The sequence below is a fragment of the Ambystoma mexicanum genome, chromosome 4p (assembly GCF_040938575.1).
Source record: "Ambystoma mexicanum isolate Mex_15411 chromosome 4p, UKY_AmexF1_1, whole genome shotgun sequence".
NCBI classification, from domain to species: domain Eukaryota; kingdom Metazoa; phylum Chordata; class Amphibia; order Caudata; family Ambystomatidae; genus Ambystoma; species Ambystoma mexicanum.
In genome coordinates this window covers 374,753,021-374,776,132 of record NC_090927.1, presented here as the reverse complement: position 1 = coordinate 374,776,132, position 23,112 = coordinate 374,753,021, and the positions used below count along the sequence as shown (strand labels likewise).

The 23,112-nt window shown below is 45.5% G+C and overlaps 1 protein-coding gene across 1 annotated transcript in view; it reads right to left on the bottom strand.

Annotated features, from left to right (window-relative positions):
- Nucleotides 1-23,112, bottom strand: part of NT5C1B (5'-nucleotidase, cytosolic IB) — a 145,071-nt gene that overhangs the window by 49,479 nt on the left and 72,480 nt on the right. The window lies entirely within an intron of this gene.

Genomic DNA, 23,112 nt, shown 5'->3' with positions numbered 1-23,112 from the left:
CGGATCAGACAGATATGGCCGTGAGCATACGATGTTGCATGCAATAATGAGTCAGACGCAGAAGTGGCATTCATGAAGTCTGCCGCTGTACCTCCACACATGCCGGCTGAGGCTCCTTTTAATTATTAGCCTTAAAGGGGACATCACCACAATGAAGATGCAAATTGCCACATCTTTTAAGTCATGCCAAAATACTAAATGAGAGTGGGGAAAATAATAATAATAATAATAATAATAATAATAATAATAATAATAATAAATGTTAATCTTTTGTACTAAGCCTATCGCCACAATAGTGGTCTCACAGTGACTTACTCATATTACAAAAATTGATGCAAATACTATGACCGGTAATCAAAAGCACTGATAATGAACCTGATGCTACTGAGAACGAAGATACAAATAGTTGTAAATAGTTGTATAGATAATGGCATGGCCTACATCTCAAAGTTTAATGACATGGAGGAAGGGTGGGTAGTTCTTCCATTGATTTGTTTCCAGACCTAGGCCTGGCTGTCTGTCTGGGCTGGCAATGCTAGTAGCTCAATACACACAGTAAAACATGGGCACTGAAAAACTGGCACCAAGGGACACCCGCAGGATCAAATTAGAGTTGCACCATTTGTGGCTCCCTACACCTCCTGGATGCCATTTTGTCGCTGTCGCTTGTGCCCATTTGGACCTGCTGGTAAGGTACGTATGTTCAGGGACTCCAAATATTTGGGTGTTTGATAGTGCAGATGAGGATGGGGGACCTTCCCTGTTCCCCAGAATCATTGCTGCACCGCAGCGTGCACCATTGTGTGTGCACACCATTCCTCATTTCCTCCTGGGTATAATCAGTAGAAAATGAGAAACGATAAGAGTGACCACAGGGGAACACGCCTTCTGAAACAGCTGGAGGGCACACCAGCCTGGGCTGGGACTGGCGGCTGGGTCCAACTACATGGCCTGTGTGGGTCACTACCGCCAGTGCCAGCCACAGTCATGGTGCCGGATGCCTCTTTGCGCATGGTGCTACTGTGCTTCTGTGCCTGTGCTTTCCTCAGGCCTAACCCAATTTGGACAGAATGGCACTGGCCATAGAGGCACAGTTCCTAGATATGCTTGCAGGCTGTGCTTTGGGTGAAGTGTTGGGACGGCATGACTGAAGTCCCTGTCTTCTGGGCACTGCAGCAAGGGAACATTTGCCCTCACATGACCTAAGGACATGTACCAGCCACACTGCCTCCAGAGCACTGCAGGCCACAGATAATGCCCCACTTCCACTGGAGGTAAGAGCACTGTGCCCCAACATTGCAACAGGTCATTGCATGCTGGTGTTGTAGCTAGGGTCACAGTGCCCAGAGAGTGGCAACAGGTGAGGCATTTAGAGCCCTATGCTTGGACGTTTTGGCCGCAAGCAATATTTAGGAATGGCTGAAAGACATTTTGGTCATAATTACAAAAACATTAATAATATGTTCATAACAATTGATTCCATAAAAAATACTTAAAAGTAGCATTGATCCAGCTGTGAAAATATGTAGTTCTTTTTTTTGTTGAAAGGAGGTTTACTGGATTTCACTCTGCTGTGAATAAAGGGAGGACTGCAAAATCAGCCACTGTGATGGTGTAATGTGTGCTCCCCACTTCCTGTTTCCTGCTTCTGCTCCTATCTACCAGCATTTGGTTGGGAATGCAGTGAGCAGCGAGGATGCTGGAAGATAGAGCTTCACAAATGATCAGCTGAGGGCGTATGGAGGGCATGCCGCCCCACTGCATGGGGCTGCTTTGCATGCACCGGTCTGGAGTTCCACTCTAGAGATCTGAGTGGGCTATGCGAAGTGGCACAACGCGCTATGACACTGTCACTCTACCCGTCTAGAGCTTATGCCTGTATGTTCTGGTGGAGAGGTGAGTGGGATGTTGGCGCCCCTGCCTGTACCCCTCAGCATCATGCAACAATGGGCTCCTAATGTTCCAATGAAAGCACAGTGAAGGGGAGTGGTTCAGGAAGAGCCAGTCCAGTTGAGGTGGAAGAGTGGGTGAATGGGACTGTAATTTCCATCTCTTTCACCTTGGTCATAAGTGCCTCTGGGCCCTAAATCGTCCTCCACATCTGCTGGTGCAGGTGTGATGTGCATGTTCTGTGCCTTTTTAATTAATTGTTGCATTGCCCGTTTGTTGATCCGTTGGCTACCATGCTTGCATTCACCCCTGTGCACCTAGGTCACCCTTGCAGTGCAGAGGAGACAGGCAGGTCTGAAAGGGTGGAGGATGAGGGTGGAAGACCACTATCCCCCGGTGGTCAGAAACTAGTTAATCAGACTCTTATCTACTTCGAACTGTCCAGTGCCATTAGAGGAACAAACGTGTGTGATTAATCCTTTAGCTTTCTTCGTCTATCTTCTCCGTAGAAATTAGCAAAGCCCTCATCGTGCTAAATTTAAAAAGCAGTCTCTGCTTGCATGGATTGAATGCAAAGTTACTTGTTCTGCTCTGCCATCATTGCCCTGCTCTTACTGGCTGGGTCAGGCCAACCCTCAGTGTAAAGTTTACCCCCAAGGATTGTGTTCAACCTTGCAGTCCTTGCGTAAACATTGTTCTTTGTGTCCTGGTTATAACCCTGCTTGTTTGCTGTTCCTACAAAGTTTGGTCCTTTATCTGTTTCCCAGCCTGAAATCTAAGGCAACAGTTTGGTCGGACAGAGCTGTTTGCTCACGTTGAATGGTTTACGAATGCGCCATTTATTGCGCAAATTGAGCTTCTTGATGCTCCTTGAATCCTCACTACTCTTGTATTTTTTTTATTTTCTTTTTTTATATCTCAGTTGGTTTTTGTCTGCCTGTTCCTAATCACCTGACCATCCTTTACTTTACTTTTACTTTATTAAACTTATAATGCGCAGCAATGGACCCGGAGGCATGATGGCGCGGACACAGATCCTAAATCCTCTGCTCATTTTGAGTTCTTCACCTACCTTTCACACAAGGTGTGATGTTTCCAGTGTACATGCTTACCCACAAGACCGCATACAAGTGTAATTAAAGGACACGTCTAATGTTTGGATTATGCTTTCCTTGCAATATTTAAATTGTTGGGTTTCAAAGCGTGATACCTTTTATACTTTGCCAAAATAGTTATTTAAAATTCTCCTCCGCTCCGATTATTTTTCCAGGTCGATTCATTTTTTTGAAAGGCAAATGCTAATTTTTCTTGTGCACTTTCTTCTAAGGCAGGGGTTTACAGCCTTTGACTCTCCAAATGTTGTGGACTACAAAATCCAACAGTCCTAGCCAGCATAGTCAATGGTAGGGATCATAGGAGTCGTAGTCCAAAACATTTAGAGAGCCACAGGCTGCAGAACCCTGTTCTAAGGGGAAAGGTCAATTGAACTTAATGTGTATGTTTCACTTTAAGATATGCTCACTTACTGAGCGACGTGAGGGAGCTGTACCCATCCAGGTCACACAAACACACCCATCATCACTGCTAATATGGTTGACAATTCCGTCACCCAACACAAACATAACTATGTGGATCATGTAGCTCATATGCCTGAACAACCATTTTAAGTCCATAGGACAGGTAGATGCTGCTGTCAAACAATATGTGTGTGCCCTTCCTCGCCCATTGATGACAGTGACATTGATAGCTGGGGCTTAATGCTCTGCAAGCAGGGAAAACTGTTTGTTCAACCATGCAGACAGTTTGATATACTGGGACCCTTTGCTACCTGCCACTGTTGTTATATGAATGTCTTTTTTTTCCTTTGTATCAAACAAAAGTGGATTTGAGAAGGTTGCCATCAAGCAATCAGAATAGTAGTCACTGGACTGAAGAGGCCAAACACGAGGCATCCGAATTCCCCCAAGGTAAATTTATATAGATTAGTATGTCTAGCCATGGTCACTAGGCCGAACCCATGCCCCACTTGCCGTGATATCTTTTACCATTTAGATCTACTGCATGCCAGCTTTTCTCTAGCCACACAAGACATTATCAAAATAGATTACTTTAGTGGATTCATGGCTCATCATCAGAGAACAATGTGTAGTCAGCTGGGGTAGACTGCCTGAAATGACTCTACCTTGTGATGCGATTGTGGTGGGGTGGTTAGGATATGTTGGGATGTGGGGTCAGATAGACATTTCTAGGCGGCCTGATAAGTTCATTCGTGCTCTGTGCAGCTCTCCTTTTTCCCCCCTCTTCCTGGGCTTCTGTCCATCCCCAACTGCTTCTCTATTACCTATCTCCCTCTCCTTCAAAGCCAGGAAGGAAAATGTTTAAGAAGCGTCTCAAGGCCTCTAATCCATGCCTACCCATTGCCATAATTATATCGATGCTTCCTCCAGGAAAACTATCACCAACATCCTCTTTGTCGTTCCTTCTACAGACATATGGACTCCCCATATGGTCTCTGTCCTCTCTTCTTTCTCTTCTTCTTCACCCATTAATGGTGGGACCAGATGGGAAGTGCTCTTGGCTCACTTATCATCCTCTAGGTGCACCATTTATGTCTATCAGAACAGCACTATCATGGCCCAGGGCTCTTATCCTAACCTCCTCCTCTTGACAGGCATTTCCCGTCTCTCTTTAATTTCCACCCTTCTCCTGCCACTCTTCCACCTGGCACCCCTCTGGCCTCCTCACCCTTACCAATGGGTCTACACGTCCCTGTACTCCCCCTCGTAAGAACTTTAAAGGGGTCAAACAGCTTCACTTATTTGCCCTAAATTCTCAGTCTGCTGTAAAACACGCCTCTGACATCTGTCAACTCCTTGAAGACTTTGACCTTGATGTCCTCGCTCTTAGCGAGACTTGGTTCAATGCCAGCTCTGTCACTGCTTTTGTCACTCTTCTTCCTGAAGCCTACTCCTCCTTTGAATGTCTTGTCTGTAAGCTTTGCATCCCTCCTACCTTGCCGATCATTCTAGCTACTATCTGCAGGACCCCTGGGCCAGTCTCCCTCTTCCTGTCAGAGTGGACCAACCTTACCTTCTCTCTCCTGACCTCTATTTCTAAGTTTCTCCTCCTCAGGGACTTCAATATTCGTCTCCAATCTCCTGGCACAGCCTTACCTTTTTGCAATCTATTTTACTCTCTCCCTCACAATTCTTCCCTCTAGTCCAACTCACTCAGCTGGGCATACTCTGAATGTACTCATCTCCACTTGTGCCCTCTAGGATAGTACTATGATTATTGGCTTGCGCCTCCTAGGATAGTTCTGTGATTATTGGCCTGTTCCTTAGGATAAAGCTGTGATTGATTACTAGACTGTGCTCTACCATAGCACACATTGACCTGATTCACATCTAGAAAGCACCACAACAGAATAACACTTGATGGTTAACTTGTGCCCTCTAGGATCGTACTGTGATTATTAACTTGCATTTCTTTTTTAACTATACTGTGATCATTAGCTTGTGCCTCTAGGAAAGTACTGTGATTATTGGCTTGTTCCTTAGGATAATACTGTGACTGTCAGACTGCCCACTACCCTTAGAGATTAGCACTCATTGACCTTATTCACATCTAGAAAGCACCATTACAGAATAGCACTGTGTTTATTAGCGTGTGCCCTCTAGAATAGTACTGTGATTATTGCATTCTTCCTCAGGATAATACTGTGACTGATTGTTAGACTGAGTACTCACCTTAGAGATTAGAACACATTGACCAAATCTAGAAAGCATCACTATAGAATGTTACTGTGATTATTAGCTTGTTCCCCCTAAATTAGCACTGTGATTATCGGTTTGCGCCCACTGGGACATCTCCGTAGTTTACTGCAGTAAACTTCTTACAGGGAAACCCACATTAGGAACAGCCTTTGTTCGAAGGCCCCTTTCAGCTTCCCTGTCTGCTTTCACAGTCTGCAACAGCCAACCCCTCAGTGAGGCTGCTACCCCTGGACTATTGGACTGCCATGACTCTACTACCATATTCTGATTGGGTTAGCTCCCTCCCTCTTGGTTTACCTGTGCTTCCTTCTTTGATGGTACTCTCTACTCTCCCTGTTAAGTACTAATTTGAAGCTTTATCTATACTCACCTTTACCATCTGACTACCATTCTAAATTCCTTAACTACTTTTCTCCCATTTAACTGTAAAATCAAACTTGGGTGTATTTTTGCATTTACTTGAAAGTCAAACTTGGGTGTATTTTGTATCTAACTTTGCCCATTGATTGTAACCTTCTAGCCCAGTGCCTGTTCAATACTGCTTGACGTGCATACTCCTGCCTCTGCCTCATCCCTTTTCCAATCATGATGCTTTCTGTTTCTCCCATCTATTCTAACTGCTTCTCTATCAACTATCCTTTCCTTCTCACTAAGTCTGGAAACAAGAAATTTAAAAAAGATATCTTGGCCTCCAATCCTGGTCTCCCTATCGCTGACACCTATACCAGCGCTTCTTCCAGACAGACCCTCACAGACATCATCTTTGTTGTTCCTTCGCCGGATCTATGGACCGCCCATATGATCTCTGTGCTCTGTCCTGTCTCCTCCTCTCCCATAAATCGTGGCACTCGCTGGGATGTCCACATGGCTTCCTTCGACTCCTCCAGAGTCATCCTTAATGTCTACCTAAATGGCACTGTCATGGTCCAAGGTCCTCAGGCCAATCTCCTCCTCTTCGATTGACGTTTCCCCTCGCCTCATGAACTTCCTCTCATCTCCAGCTGTCCCCTCCTTTCACTCCTTGGCTACCTTGCCCACTTTTTCCTCCTCCTCTGCCACTCCGCAGGCTACCTCCACAACTCTGCAGGACATACCTCTGATTTGTACCCCTCCCCGGAAGATCTTTAAGGCTGGAAACCTTCTTCATCTTGCCACTAACAACTCTCACTCTGCTGTCAAACACTCCTCTGACATCTGCCACCTCCTTGAAGAACTGGACCTTGATGTTCTCGGTCTTACAGAGACATGGTTCACGGCCAGCTCTGTCACTCTACTCCCTGATGGCTACAAGATCCTCTCTGCACCCAGATCCACTCGACCTGGAGGGGGCGTAGCCCTGATCTTTCCCGAGTGGATTCCTGCCACTATCATTCCCACTCAGATTTATTCCTCTTTTGCATGCCTTGTCTGCAGGCTCTCAATTTCTCCTAGCCACTCTCTTACTGTTGTTACTCTCTACCAGCCGCCCGGGCAAATCACCTCTTTTCTCCCTGAATGGGCTGACCTCTCCTCCTCCCTCCTGGCCTCAACCACTCAACTCCTCCTCTGTGACCTCAACATCCACCTCGATTCTCCCTGTCCCTCATCTCTGCTCTTTCGCAACCTCTGTGATTCCCTCTCCCTCTCCCTCTCTATCCTCCCCTCTGGCCCGATTCACTCTGCTGGACACACACTTGATATCATGATCTCCTCTGGCCTCCCCCTCTCTATCTCTCTGACCACTCCTCTCTCCTGGAGTGACCACTGCCTTCTCTCCTCCCATCTCTCACTCTCTTCCTTTCCGATGTTCTCCCCTGACGAGGTCACTAGACAAGTCCGATCTATGAAAGCCTCATCAAAACAGGTTCATCCCTGCTCCTCTAAAACCAGCAAGGACCACATTGACATCCTCACTCTGGCCCTTGCCGATTTTTGCAACCACTCCTTTCCCTCAGGATCCTTCCCCTCCCCTCTGAAGCACCCCCTTGTGCATCGTCTTCTCAAGAAACCCACAGCTGATCCTTTGTGTCCGGCTAACTATCTCCCAATTTCCATTACCCCCTTCATGGGCAAACTCCTGGAAAATCTGTCCATCTCTCAGCTTAACCTTCATTCAGATTCTGTTGGCTGTCTCCATGACCACCAGTCTGGCTTCAGAGCGGTCAGAAGCACGGAAACTGCCCTCCTGAACATCCATGAAGATCTGCTCTCCAACCTGGACTCTAACATTCCCTCTGTCCTCATCCTTCATAATCTCTCACTGCCTTCGACACGGTCAACCACACCATCCTGTTCAACCGTCTCTGTGATAACCTGGGTATCCCTGATCAGGCTCTGGCCTGGCTGACTTCTTTCCTCTCTGATCGACCCTCCCAGGTCCAACTGGGGACCTTCCTATCATCTATCTTCCTCTCTACCCAGGGGTCTTCCCCAGGGGTCTAACCACTCATCCTGTCTTTTCAACCAATACCTGGCAAATCTTGCCCACTGCATTGCCATTTTCTGCTCAAATTTCCAGTGCTATGCTGATGATACTCAACTCATTTTCCAGCTGCCCTCAGCCATCTCATCTCATCATCCCATTCATGATCACACTACCAACTCAAGTCAGCATTGAGGGATGTTTTAACCCACTAGTCTGTGCCCTGCAACATTACTGTGCGCTGTGTGCATCAGGAACATCAGAATGGCCGCCGGAAAGCATTATGCACGCTAAAGAATCACCCAGAAGTGCGCAGAAAAACCTGAAACATAGGCTGCCAATCCACTTTTGCCTATGTCAGTGGTAACACAGAAGACCACTGCCAAAACCTTGGCTACCCACAAAGTAAAATGAACCTACTTGAAAAAGTAGTGCTGCATTGCAAGAGAAACACAGAGCTGCTTGAAAATCTGTTTTTCCTTGGCTGTTAAATTTGCAGAAATCATGGTTCCCAAACCTCACAAAAGATCCAACCTTCTTGTTGGGTGTTAAATATCACTTTACTTCAAGAATTCACCTAAGTACAATGTCAGCAGAAGTACATTTTATCAGAAGAAAATCCACATTTAAAGATGCTTGCTTGGAAAAATATGTTAAAAATGGGCGCAGTACCGCCACTCGCCTGTGTCAGAAGCTGGCGATTACTTAACCTGTCTTTTAAACTGGTACATTAAAATCAAAGTGTGGGGAAAGAAGAGACTTGCCATCAAATGCAATATAGGTTGCCACTATTTAATTTATATGTTGAAAAATACTGGAATTGAAGATATGTTTGCTTGTTTTTAAATTTGTAACTTTAATTTTCACAAAGAACAATGTCACAATTTACTGTAAGGTAACCTGATTCAGCTAAACTTCAAAGGGGTTTCCCCCACTGAGGAACACACCACCCTTCTACTTCCCACCAAAAGGACAGGAAATCTCATTTGGATGCTAATGAGAGGAGGAGGGGATTTGCTCTGCTGCTCTGGTAAAGAGACAATGGGCTTCTTGAGCTGAAGGGGAATGCTAACAAGCTCATGTTACTCTCTGGCTCAGCCATGCCTTGGAGGCAGGGCTAGACTGAAAATGTGTATTTGGAACTGAAGAAACTATATGTTTGAGAAAAAGACTTATAGAAAATTGTGTCAAACTGGTAAAAATATGGAATTTAGAGGTTATTAAAATGAAAATGTCGCTCACAGTTTAAAACTACTCTGGAATCTGCGATATTCAGAGACTGAGTCACGAAAATGTTGATATTGTAGCTATTGTGATTATGCTAGTAATATGAAAATTTACAGGAGTATGCCCAGATGATATGTGCATGTATGTGGAAAAATGTGTACAGATCCGACAATGGGTAACCAACCAAAAGCATGAAAAACGGTCATTTGTGAACCAAAACTCTTAGGAAGATGAGACTTTCACAGATACGTGCCTTATTTAATCTGTAATGTAAATATGTATTATTAACACGTTGGTGATATTGGAAATATGTTTTATATGAAAAATAGATTTTCTGTACAGAAACAAAGGAGAGGGTTTTTCTCTGGACCATAAACACAGTGTCACTATGACACATCATGACACATCATGACACACCGTTTCCTTCTCAAATCAGGGGAGAGGGAATACCTTAACCAATAGGCTTCTTAGAGGGTTGGGCATAGTATAATCAGCCTACCCACCCCTTTGGAAAATATATAAATAGGGACTGTTGAGGACCTAGACAGACACAGATTCACTCATCAACTGATCTACTGGAAAAGCGCCCTGCAGGAAGAATCCAGATCCAGACTCCAGAACCCAGATCCAGACTCCAGAACCCTGAAGCAGAAGGCCCAATCCAAAAAGCTGAACCCTTCTCAGCTGGCCTTTAAAATCTTGCAACCTGATTTTAACCCCAAACTTTCAAGGGGCACAAGAAATTCAACAGCCTGGCTGTGCTGTTTTGCTGCTTCTGGCCAAAAACCCTTGCTAGAACTCAGAGATCCAAACTGATAGAGCAGAGCTGTAACCCAGAACCAACCCATCAGATCCAGAACCAGAGGCCGCGCAGAGACCAGAGTGCCTTGCTGAAGTGTAGAACCAAGCGTCTGAATCCTGTCCGGTGGCAAGCGAATTCCAGTCCAAACCTTTGACCAGATCTTGACGGGCCCATTCCAAACCCATAGTTGTGAGTATTTAGCATAGAACTGTCCATATCTAATCTCTTAGTTTTAAGTAATCCTATCCAACCCATTTCAACATATCCAGAACTGCATTGTAGAATCTCTTTTGTCCATCCTGAATCCTTCTCTCATCCATATAATTCTGTGATAATTGTAGTAATAAATCATCTTTGCGCTAATATATTTTTGAAGAAAGGCAAGGGTCTCGGCAGGCCCAGTCAACCGGTGGTGCCACTGGGCTGGTGGGTGTGCTGTCGTGTAGCTTGTGGCTTCATAGACTCTCTAGTGTAAAGAACCTGTCTGTAATTCAAAAGCGCAATCTCATTTGAAATCTTGACTCTTTTTGAGAAAAATCGACCTTTTCTAAAACCTTCATAACTTCTGAACTGTATGTGCTAGGAACGAAACGAAATGTAAATGTCAAATTGAAGCTAACATCCACAGCTTTCAAATGAACTAACTGCTTATAGTTGTTCTGCAATCGCGTTTCTCGTGCTGAAAAGTTTGCTGCGATTCTGCATTTGGCTCAATTTCATTCCATATAAAACAGCTATTTATTGCATTCAATCTCTTAATTCAGTTTCCTATCTGCCAGTCATTCAAACATCATTGCTAGTGTCTACCTGAACCTATCCAAAGCGGCTCCCACTAGTTCTGAATCCCATTTAGCGAATTAAAGTCATTTTAGCGTTTTTTTCATTAATTTCAAATCACATTCAAAAGCATTTGACCTGTTTAAAATCATTCCTGTCGTCTAAGCTTGCTGGGGGAATTGGGATTGAACTTGCATTTGTTGATTGTATTCCTGAAACCTTTGTGCCCTCATTCTATCTCTTCATACTGCATATTAGGGGGGAGTGAGTAGTATCAGGGGGAAAGAGTGATTACATTGCATTTGATTGAATTCTTATCAAATTTTATTTCTGTGCTGCATCAATTTCATATCATTGCATTTCACTGAACCCACACAAAGTTATTCTCTGCTACATTATTCTTCTCACCCATACTCCTATTGATTAAAGAGATTGTTGATCATTGTCATATCACCCATTGCTGATCATTGTATACATATTAATAAGTGTGATATTTAGATATTGTTCATATTCAAAAAACTGTGATATATATATATTGTTTAATTCATCAAATAAATCTTTTAACTTTGCAAAACAAACCTACTTCTTGGTCCAGTGGGACCGGGGGGATTCAAAGAGAGGGGCGTTATATAAGGGTACATTGTTCAGAAATAAAAGAACTTTTGACATAAAAATATATAATTAAGGGTTCCAGCTGGGCATCTCACGCTAGGCATTGACTTAGTTGGAGTGCTGGGTTGAAATCACTTACAGATTGGGGGCTCGTCCTGGGATTTCTGGATTAGATATACCACTTGTGACAGCTTAATACAGTGTGCTAACTAATAGGATACATAAATCCTGTTGGGCTACCACACTGTGTTACACTGTGAAAAGCACCCCTCAAAAGGGAACGCTCTAAGGAAACGGTCTGTTTTGCAAAAATAAAATAAAACTTCTTTAAGTCAGGAAGGAAATTAAAATGTCCAGAATGGCGAGATTGGTAGAGATCAATATGTCTAGAGAACACCTTTCACATAAGTTATTTGTGAGAGGTGAATGGACAAAGCAGGATCAGAGTGTGTGGTTGCAGGCAATCACACAACAGATCACTGCAACAGGGTCCCTTACATGCGGCCCTGAGCAAACTATATATGGCCCCTAAGGCCAAGGATGAGCAAAATAAGATTGCCAAGATAGCAGCATATCTATATTTATCTATTGGAGCCATACAGGATAAATATGCTGAAGGCCAAGATCTGGCAAGTAGGCAAATGATGGCATTACAAAAGGCCCAAAACTGATCTGGACTCTTCTGAGCAGAGGCTACAGAGGAGCCAGGAGTCGGAAAATTAAAGCAGGCAGTATATAGTCAAAATAAAAGAGGACATGGGTATCCTGCAGCAGGAAAAGGCAGAACAGGATACCAGAATTCTGGCCTTGCAGAAGGAGTACCAAGACAGTTTGGACTCCCTACTGCAGAGCCAGAAAAAGCTTGAGCCACAAATCAATTTCAACAGGGCATGCACAGAGCAGGTAGCCACCCTGCAAATCCAACTAGACAGAGAGAAAGAGGAAAGCAATACATTGGTTTTGAAAGTCCTGGGTAACCAGGCAGAGTTTGATGAAGAGCGCCAGAAAGCTGGTGCGATTCAAAGACAGAGGGTCGACCTGGCTGCACAGAGGCAGGCTCTTGCTCAGGAAAGGGACACCTTAGGCCAGGAAGTCTGTCAGCTAAAAGAGAAACTGGAAGAAAATCACCTGTCCCTCCAGGGACTGGGTGACCTTCAAAAAGAGCATGACAGTTTGTTAGAGCACGCCAGGAGGGTGGAAAATGCTCTGGCAAGGAAGGACCAGGCCAGTATGGACAGGACACAAGAGGTAACCCTCCTGCAGCAAAGACTGGCCCAGTACTCAAAAACAACCCAGGGAGCACAGAGAGAAAATGAGGCTCTCTGTGAGAACAATGACAGGCTCCACAGGCAGGTAGCCATGCAAGAAAGACTGATAGAGACTAGTAAGGCTTTAATTGAGGAACAGAAAGCTCCGGTTCTTGCATGGCAACAGGGAGCAGGGGCTGATAGAAATGAGGTTCGCTGGGAAAGGGAAACACCTGAGCATAACCTCAGGAACCCTAGTGCCAGAGGCCTTCATCTCTCCCAGTCCCTGGACTCTGCCACTCCCATGTCCACTGGCGCACATGAGCCCAGGGCCACGGGGATGGCAGATTTCAATCCAATCAGAAGTATGGGGCTCATAGACCAGCACCTCCCAGGAATGGATGGGCGGGCATCTGGGTATGGGTACCCAAGCACTGTGAAATTTAGTGGGGAACTCCAGGAGAGTAGGCCCACTAAGGGCATCCTGAAAACCTCTGCCCAGCTAGGACAGTGGGGGGGTACCCATCAAATACTGGGAGCAAGGAGGAATCAGAAGACTCCTCTGAGCTCCCCAGGACACAGGAGACTAGGTCCCCACATTCTGCCAGCCGTTCCCAGGCTTGCAGAATCCGGGAGAACCTAGAAAACCAGATGGGCACCTCTGGGAGCAGTGCCTCTGAGTTAGAGGAGGAATGGACCAGGGTTACCCGAACCATGAAGGCCAATAAGGCACAAAGGGCCTTGCTTAAGGACCCCTTAAAGCAAATCGAGGTGGTAAGGAGCGTCTTCACGCCTTATCATAAGAACGCTAAGTATTCTGTTTGGGAGCACTTAGAGCTCTTTGAGCAGATGATGGAAACTTTACATTTGAAAGACAGCAGTAGCTGTTTCAGTATGTGAAATGAACCGTCTCACCAGAATACACCAGTTTCTTTGCGGTACTGGAGGACCAAAATCATTCTAGATGGTCCACCTATAGGGTGGCCATCTTGAAGCATTTTTCAGTACATAGAAATCCCCAGGAGGCTCGCAAGGCAGCCTACAACTTGCAATGTGGGGAGGATCAGGCCCCACAAGAATTTGTGCAGGAATTAAAGCGTGCCTTTGCGCAGACCACCAGAAGGGTGCGTACGGACAGCGAAGAATTTGTCAATACTTTTTTACACGCTCTACCGAAGTACACCATGACCCATCTAGTGAGAGATTCTCATGAGAAAAGATCGCTAGACTGGGTCATTGAACAGGCCACCCGAATTTATGAGGTACACAAGCCGGCTCCGCAGAATTCTGCCCAAAAGACCTCCTTATCAGTATCCAAAACTAAAAAACTAACCCACCAGTTGTCCAAAAATGTACATTATCTGTGCCCCCTTGCGGAGAAGGAGAGAAGGTTCTATGCCCCGGTACAAATACAGGGGCAGGGAACAATTTTGGCAATGGTGGACACTGGATCACCAAATTCCTCTCACCCCTCTTCCTGGACAACTTCAGAACTTTGACGTGAAGGAAATTCCCATCGAGGGGACTGCAGATTTGGACATTAAAATTGGGCGACACAAGGTGAAGCACCCGGTCATAGTTGTAACTCCAGAGGGCACCCCCTGTTTACTAGGGAATGACCTCCTGCGAAGGTTGTCACCCCTAACAGACTGTGTAAACAAGGTTGTCTGGACCCAGACTAGCCGACCAATAAAATTAAAACAGAGTGTCAACCATGTTAGTTTAAACGGCACCTGCCACATGGTTGAACAAAGATTTGACCAAGTAGAATTTCACTTCCAGAACAACCAAATCCCAGACGTGACAGTAATAGCAGTAGGACAACAAACTGGTGATGGGGGGTCCTCTCTATTTCTGAAAATTAACCTTCCTTCCAGTTTAAGGTGGCATTCCACACTGGAAGGAAACACTCTGAAATTCTTTACCAATCCACAATCAGACATTCCCACTCCTATGGTCCAGAAAGATGAGAAATCAGCTCAGAGCCTGGCAGATATTCAGCAAATTGGAGAGCAGTTGTTCATCCCTGTTCAGTTAAATGAAGGGAAGGACTCTGCTCTCACCCGAGTGTGTGTGAACAACGGTAAGAGCTTCATCAGCAAAGCCATGTTCCGTCAACTCCCAAAAGATCCAGCCACTCCCACATTTACACCCAATTCCAAACATCTCCTGCCAAGCAGGTGTATGCTCAAAATCTCCAGAGGCAACAAGAGCATAGTCCATAATTGTTGGGTCGTGCGAGACGTCCCCGCCGCCTTTTACTTAGGCAGTGACATTCTCAATCGCTTTGCCATTAGTTTGGACCTAATAAACTTCAAAGCTTGGTCCCGATTAGCGGATAATCCCATGGGCTTTGATGACCCAAAGAAAGCATTTACGTCAGCTCAATTGCTGCCTTATGGAGTTGAAATTCAGATTGGAGAGGAAGTCACCATCCCAGAAAGGACCCGACAATTCTCCCTGGAAGTGAAAGTTAAAAGAGGACAGAAATTGAAAAACCCTGATACCTATATTCATCTAAATGCTTCTATCCAATGGCAAGGGTTGGGGGTAAACCCAACACCATTAGTCAACATAGAACATGACACCATTCCAATAGAGGTGGATAACAGCGGCTTAAAGAGTATCACTCTAGCCGCAGGCACCATTATTGGAATGGCAGTTGATGACCCACATTTTTCCATTGATTTAGGCAATGAACTGATAGGACCAATCCCCAAGGACTGTTTTGACAGTGATAGTGATGACAACACAACACCAGACAGGATCTTTACCCGGCCACGGGGGAACTTCCTAGTGTACACTTCCTGCCCTTATGGTAAGGAAGATGTGACTTGTGACTTTAGGAGGGATGAGGTGATTTTTTAGGTCCGTGAGGACTGCCTTCCCCATCTGAAGCCACCAGTCCAAATCAGCACTCTGACCAGGGACTTCTCCACCCAGCTGGAGGAGGCCGCGTAGATAGCAAAACCAGGAGTCTTTCCAGGCTTCATGCAGATGGTTAAAGAGAGAGTCAACCTATCTGATGCCTGTGAGACTCTGGAGCAGAAGCAAAAATTGAAACAAGTTTTCTTGGATTTTCAAGATCTCTTTGCGGTCGACTCATATGACTGTGGTCGCACCGACATCCACACAACAACAATTCCCACGGACCCTGAAATGACTCCAGTGTTTGTGAAGCAATTTTGCTGGCCTCTCACATCAATGGAGTCCCTTACTGAAATAATTAAGAACCTTGAGTCCCGTGGGATAATCCATCCAGTCCACAGCACCTTCAATAATCCGGTGCTGGGGATATTGAAGCCAAACGGCCAGTGGAGACTCTGCGCTGACCTCAAGCTCAACAAACGGGTCCATACTTCCCGATGGCCTCTTCCCTACATTGACCAAGGGCTGGCTCAGATCCAGGGGTCACAGGTATTCACTGCAATAGACCTGACCAATGGGTACTGGACTTTACCTGTCAGTAGGGAGGACCAATACAAGCTGGCCTTTATAAAATATCAATCAATCAATACCCTAACCAAAGGATTGGAAGTTATAGGTATAACGGACATGGCTCTACTCTGGATTATATAATTCCTAGCAGACAGAACAGAAACCGTATGGATAAAGCCCTTCAAATCTACTCCACGATTTAGCGACTGTGGAGTACCACAGGGATCCTCACTATCACCACTATACTTCAATATCTACCAGACTCCTGTAATCAGGATCTTCAAAAAATACAAAATTACATGCTACAACTAGGCAGACGACACTCAAATCATCTACAATATCAAAGATACTCAAGCTGATCACTCAACCCTAATAGAATATCTAAAAGAAGTCTTTGACTGGATGAACGCCAACAACTTGAAAATCAACCCGGGAAAGACAGAAATCGTGATTATATCCTAAAACCAAGAGAACAACACCTACAATTCCATTCCCTGGCCGACGGAAATGAGAACCGCGCCCACACCATCTAAGATAGTAAAAAATCTGGGAGTCCTAATGGACAATGCCCTAACCTTAGAAGCACAAATAAACGCAATAATCAAGAAATGCTTCTTCCTCCTTCACACAAGAAGAATCCAGAAGAATCCTACCTTGCCTCTCCTTCACTCACAAAACACTTACAATCGTCGCCCTCCTCATGGCAAGAACCGACTACGCAAACAGCCTCTACCTCGGGATTCCAGAATAACTCCTGAAGAAACTACAATGCATCCAAAATGCAGCAGCCAGACTCCTCCTCAAACTATCCAGAAGAGACCACATCATTCCAGCACTAAAAATACTACATTGGATCCCAGCCAAACACTGTATCACCTTCAAAACAATGTGCATAACACACAGGGCAATCAGCGGACAGGGAGCAGAATTCCTACAAAAGAAAATAACAATCTACAAGCCAACCAGACTCCTCAGATCAAGCAATGAAATCCCCCTGGAAACAAAACCATACATCAAGAAAGAATTAGGCGGCTACTCTTTCTCCCACCTGGCCACAATAATCTGGAACGTCATCCTGAAAGAAATAAGAAACACCAAAGACCACCTACAATTTAGAAAACTACTAAAAACCTGGCTCTTCCACACCTCGGAACCAAATTGAAACAACTAAACAACCAAACAGGAAACACAAAGAACAGATTGACAGAAAATATGATGGCACAGGCAACACCTAGAACCGACTAAGGGAAACTCCTACAGCAGAGACAATGCTAGGTGGACTACAACACAAGCAACAACCCCATGAGGACAGAAATAAGCATACATGCCCAACACTATCCAACAACCTCACCCACTCCATGGACGTTACCAAGTGCCATACTCAGGCAGAATTATGAATGTTACCAAGTACCACTTTAGACAGAATTTGCAAACATTAGCCTGCACCGGACCCAGACAGAATTGTGAAGGATAGCAACTACCACATCTAGACAGAATTGTGAACATTAGCCTGCGCCGGGCCCAGAATGAATTGTGAATGATAGCAATTACTGCATTTAGTTAGAATGGTGAACATTGACCTACGTCACATCTAGATAGGAATTTGAAGGTTAGCAATCCCACACTTCGATAGAAGCGTGAATGTTAGCAAGTGCCACACTCAGATAGAATTGTGAACATTAGCCTCTGTCACCTTGAAAGAGGATTATGAATGTTGGCCAGTGCCACATCAAGATAGTACAGCGAATATTAGCTATTGCCACATCTAGGCTGCACTGGGAATATTAAAAAATTCCCTATCTAGATAGAATTTTGTATGCTAGCTTGATTCACATCTAGACAGGCTTGAGGCTAGGTCAGTGCCACATCTGGATACAATAGTGAATAGTGACATGCGTCATATATAGACAGGATTGTGAATATTAGCCAGGGCCGGATTTAGATAGAAATGCAGAGATATTCACCAGCCACACCTACAAAGAACGTGTACATTTAGCATCATGTCACCTCTATATAGTGAGGCCAGTAACCTACCAACTAACAATCTCACCCCTCTGCATACACCTCTCAAACTCTAACCAAACACAACCACAACCCTAAAGCTCAACGAACCGCACAAACTTCCCTACACCGCAACAACAAAACAAACCACACATAGCTTCGCACAACAGCACAGGACGGCTACCGAACGATAAAGCACCCCCCAAGCTCAGCGAACAGTGTTAACCGAGCTGAAGCTGCCATCAGCACATCACTGCTCACTTGCACAGAGCCGTGTGTCAGTAGCTGCCATTGCCACCTCTTTCCCTCCCCCCGCCCCCTTGCGATTGACTATCACTCTGACTCAGTCCTTGCTAACCTTCACCTCTTCATCTCCAACACCCTTGACATTCTTACCCCTGCCATGAGGATCCGCATGAAGCCTGCCTCCAAGTGCAACAGTTTTTGTATGATTCCAACCTAGCCTCGCTGAAAAGCAAGTGCAGAGTTGCGGAACGGAAGTGGATGGCTTCTCGCACATCCTCTGACAAACTGGCCTGTCGCTTGCTACAAAGGCATTACAGACTCTCCATCCAGTCCAAGAAGTGGGCCCATATTCAAGACTGTATCTCTGTTGCCACCAACAACACGGCCAAACAAAATCTATAAGGAACTTGCCAATCCTACTGCAGTCTCTACTTCTCCTCTTCCTTCCCAGGTCCTCTGCATGGCCTTGGTCTCCCATTTCACAATCAAAACTCACTCAGGACATCCTGTCCTCACTCTCCTCCACTCCCCTCACTCCCCCGGCATCTCTTAGGCCTCCCTTGGCCCATCTCTATATTCCTCCTACTCTCCTCCTTCTCACCAATACCACCGGTTGAGGTCACCAAGACGGTCTGCTCTATGAAAGTCTCCTCCAAACAAGTGCTCCCGTGCTTCTCTAGAACTTTCAAGGACAATATTTCCACCCTTGCTCCCACTTTTGCCACAGGCTCCTTCCCATCACCTCTTAAAAATTCCCTTGTGCCCCCCTTCTAGAAAAGCTGTCTGTGGACCCTACCTGCACAGCTAACTACCGCCCTATATCCATTACACCCTTCTTGAGCAAACTCCTGGGGAGGTTGGTCATCTCCCAAGTAATCCACCATAATGAATCAGTTGGCTGTCTCCACAACCACCAATCTGGCTTCAGAGTAGCCAAAGGCATGCAAACTGCTGTCCTGAACAAGCGTTAAGACTTGCTCTCAAACCTCAAATCCAACTCTCCTTCTATTCTCATTTTCCTTGATCTGTTCGCTGCCTTCGACACTGTCGATCATGCCACCCTCCTAAATCAACTCCACAATACTCTGGGCATCACGGACCAGGCACTGGCTTGGGTGACCTCCTTCCTTTTGAATCAGTCCTCCCAGGTTAAAATGGGCCCTTTCCTCTCCTCTACCTCGCTCTCTAATTGTGGCATCCCTCTGGGCTCTATCCTCTCACTGTGGCTCTTTAACATTTACTTTGCCCCTCTTGCCCACCTGATCTCCACCTTCTCACCTCACTTCAAGTGTTATGCAGATGAAACTAAGGTCTCCTTTAAGCTTCCCTCCTCTACCTCCTCTCTCATTCCTGACTGCCTGATTGCTATTCAGGCATGATGTGCTTCTAATGATCTCTGTCCTAATGCCAGTAAGACAGAGAGCCTTCTCACTGGAACTGCCCCTCCTTCCTTCCCCCCTACTCGCTGGCTGACCTCCATGGGCCCTCTCCACTCACTCTCTCGTGAGGCAGAAAACGTGTGTGTAATCTTCGAATCCTCTCTCTCTTTCTCACCTCATATCGATGTTCTTGCAAAGAAGGCACACTTTCGGCTTCACCTCCTTAGAGGCATTTCCCCTTTCCTCACCTTCCCCCAGAAACCCAATGTCTCTAGAACTCTGGTCCTCTCCAGGCTGGACTACTGCAACAGTCTCTTCCTTAATCTTCCTCTCTCTTCCCTCTGCATTCTGCACTTAAGCCAGAATAGGACTGCAAGACTTATCCTTGGCCTCAAGCCCAGGGACTGCATCTCTCCTGCCCTAAGATCTCTCCACTGGCCCCTGGTGGCTGCAAGGATCAAGTTCAAGATCCTCTGCATCATCCATAAGGCTTTCTGGCCCCTGGGACCCCACTACCTTCATCTTCCTCTCCCTAAATACCTCCCTGCTAGAGTCCTTCGGTCGACTAGCTCAAACTCTCTGCAGGGGATGGGGGTAGATCTTTTTCCTCGGTAGGAGCCTCCCTCTGGAATGGCCTCCCTGCCCCTCTCAGACTTGAGCTGAATCTCCGTAAGTTCTGAAAACTTCTCAAGACCTTCCTTTTCTTCTCCTTCCCTCTCCCCCTTCCTTGCTAAAGCCCCCTGCTGTTGCGACATGTCCCAGAGTCCTTCTGGGTCATACTGTGGCCAGGCCCTGCCTCGCCCAGTCTGCCTCAGCACCCCCTTATCAGCACTTGCTTTCCGGCGTCCTTCACTGACTAGACTACTCAGTTTGGTCCCTTCCTCGCACTAGTTACTCTTATCCCATCCCCTCGCAAACGTGCCTTCTGGGCTCCCCTTAGCACTCATCCACCCCCTTCCCCCTCTCTTAACCCCCCCTTGCCCTACCCTTACCCCTCTTCCTCCTGACATTGCCACTCCCCCCACACTTCTTGCTTGCTGCATTTGCACAATCCGAATGTCACAAGGCCTAGTAGGACCGTTTATGTGGTTTATTCTCCTCTGTTTACCCTCCCCCTTAGTCTTGTGGCACCTGGAAGCACTTTCTGCTGTTTAGGCGCCATACAAATGTTCAATAAATAAAGATAAATAAACCCCAATCCGCAAAAAGGCCTCAAGTAAATGCTTCGTGCCCAAGTTGTTTTGGGCGTGGTCCAATTCTATCCAGCGGTTTGGGCTGTGCGGTCTGGAAAAAATTGACCTTTTTTGTCTATGGAAAATTGAATGGGAAGTGGGTCGCAATCCTGTTTTCTTCTTTTTTTTTATAAACTTTTTATTTTTTAACAAATCTTTACCAAGCTTTGCAGTCTGTGGGGCCCACATGTCCCTAATTGACTTCAAATGTTCAGCCAAATCCGTCAAACGAGTAAAAGGGTATTAACAATTCATTTTTTTCGAGGTTCCTATGGGAGTGCGCCTCACCTTAACTATATGGCGGTGGCGATATATGAATTATATCTCCCGGTACTCACACTATTTGTCAACTATTGCCATCATATAGCCAGGAAGTACCATCATCTGCCGGGTTGTGACATTATATGCCATGGTTCTGATGTGCCACATATTGTTGTGATACGCCAGGTAATGCCATTGAAGGCCTTGCTATTCACAGCACTTTAATCTTTTGTTAGGAAAACCCCAAACACTACACCATTAACAAGTACCCATCCATCAAACCCCAAGTATTTGCAATATTGCCACAGGTACTGAACTCATTGTCAAGGATATGTGTAGTCAGCAAAGCATTACCAGTTTCCACTAAGGCTACTTAACAATCAAGGGAAAATATTTTTTTATGTGCAGTTTGCTAAGAACAAGCATCAGGATTCGCTATACCCAGTTAACATAAAACAGCCACATTCCTTTATATCTAATTAGGACATTGATTCCATAGTCGATTTTCCCTTCGTAGCTCAGTACGTCCAGATGCTATTACAAGCAGTTACAGCATAATTGCCAAATTCCATTATGCTAATTTAGTACAGTAATGCAAAATGTCAATATTCATAGTGATCACAGTAAAGCCAGTTATCATGTGTAGATATGTGTGCATGTGGTTCTGTGCAGTATTATGGGCAGTGTATGCAGTGCCTGGGGCTGTGTATGTGCAGTGCTGTGGGTGGTGTGTATGCAGTAACAAGGGTGATGTGTGTGCAGTGCTGCTGGGGTAGTGAGTCTATGTATTTGTGTGTGTACAAGTGTGCGTGCTCAGTGTTGAACTGTGTGCTCATAGGTGAGCTTAGTGCAGCATGTGTGTGTGTCGTGTGGAGATGTGTGTGCCTGTATACACGTATGTATGTATGAATGTATGTGATTTATATAGTCGAAACCTAGCTGGGGAGTGTGCGTGCTGTGCAGTGTTAAACTGTGTTTGTGCAGATGTGTGCTTAGTGCGGCACAGTGTGTGTGAGGGCAATGTGCACATGTATGGGCCTGTGTTTGTGTAATTATGTATGTATGCATGTATAAATGTATGGGATTTATAAAGTCAAACAACGGTCTATTGTAAGGGTGGGTGTGTGCGTGTATATGTAGGAACTGTGCTTTGTGTTAGGATAAGTAAATAAATAATAATGGTCTAAGCACCATAACAAATAACATTTTGTGTTCATTTGTTAACATTATGGAAATCCCCATTGGGTTAAGCTGGGAAGATCTCCATTCCAACCAACATGACCGCTTCATTTGCAACAAACTGGCTGTGAATCCCTCCTCATATCCATTTGCCATTTATCTACACTCTTATTCCAACAATTTTCCCACAGTAGGTTTCATAACGAGCCAAGACTCAAAGTGGTAGGGACACTGTGTCCAAGGTGTCCAGGGAACGAGTGAAGCCTTTAGTGTGCTCACAAGAGACCACCCTGCTGCTCCCTTTAGATCTTTATTTTACTCTGGAATCCATTAAGGCCTCCATGTGACTTAGGTATGCCCCACCCATACTGTGAATGTGTGTGAAGTCGTTTCTGTTAGTCTTTGCATGCAACACTGGCGAGTGAGGGGTTTGATCATCTCTGTCTCACCTCAGCTGCTGTTCATAATCCTGCTGTCAGAATGCAGTAAAATCGTTGGTAGGAGGATGGGGAGGTGGGCAAGGAATGACATCTTGAAGGGCCTTGATGAGAATGAGAGGTTCACACTTGACAATGTAAGCCCACCAGCTTGCGGATGAACTTGGCTAGAAAGGTTTCTTGGGAGCTTAGGAAATGTGTGCTGTC